The sequence below is a fragment of the Parasteatoda tepidariorum genome, chromosome 10, assembly GCF_043381705.1.
Source record: "Parasteatoda tepidariorum isolate YZ-2023 chromosome 10, CAS_Ptep_4.0, whole genome shotgun sequence".
NCBI classification, from domain to species: Eukaryota; Metazoa; Arthropoda; class Arachnida; order Araneae; family Theridiidae; genus Parasteatoda; species Parasteatoda tepidariorum.
This window is the reverse complement of record NC_092213.1, coordinates 53,324,498-53,325,527: the sequence shown is the minus strand read 5'-3', so window position 1 is coordinate 53,325,527 and position 1,030 is coordinate 53,324,498.

Genomic DNA, 1,030 nt, shown 5'->3' with positions numbered 1-1,030 from the left:
TGATTTAAAATTGTTTTACTCTATAGAAACGCGTTTTAAAAGCACAAACATAAACAAAGCAAACACGGGGTTTCAGATAGCTTTGTGATCTTTGAGCTAGTAAAAAATAATTGAATGTGCAGTATAAGTTGAAACAGAAGGTATTGAAAAACGAAGTTAGCTGTGAATGCATATTTTTGCATTCACAGCTTTTTTTTTTATTTATTTATTTTTTTTAAGGAAGCTTACCGAGTTTTAGAAAAAAGTAACGATTTCATTCGATATTTCCGTTACAAATACTTTTACTTTTTCCCTAAAAAGGTAACGAAAGTACAAGTAAAAGTACGTACTTTTTACTTGTACCGGCGGTACAAGTAACGAAAGTAAAAGTACTGCCATGTATGATGTCAACACATTATTTATTACCTTAAACTGTCTGGAATTTATTATTAAAGGGTTGCGCTTGCGTAAAATTTACTATCATGGAAATTCAGCTTTTTTACCTTTTGGCTAATCTCGTCCCTGATTATTCAATTTAGTTCATTTGATAAATATTTAGAATTTTTTTTAAATTTCATCCAGAAAATATTTGAAATGTCAACTTTAAATGTGTATTGAGATGCAGTCCTGGTACTTCTATGGAAGTTTGCTAACTATTTTTTTCTTTGTAAATTGAGGAATGTTTTTTTTTCTTTTGAGAAAACGAAAGATTTATGATTAGAATAACTATATCTGAGCCGTGGTAGCTCAGGCGATAGAGCGTTTGCCTTCCAATGAGGTCAACCGGGTTCGAATCCCGGTTATGGCTGATCGATGTGAATTACGCACCCGGCTCGCACCAACCCCAGTGCTGACGTAAAATATCCTCAAGGGAAGACGGATCAAGAGTCCCCTTGCCGTTAGTGTAATCATGGGAGGTTTTTGTGGTTTTCCTCTTCATGTAAAGCAAGTTAGTTCCATCAAAAAGACCTCCATGAAGACAAATTTCACTCTGTGCTTGATCCAGAAGTTCCTTTGTCTTCTCTATTGGGTTCAAAATTACAAGGCTATA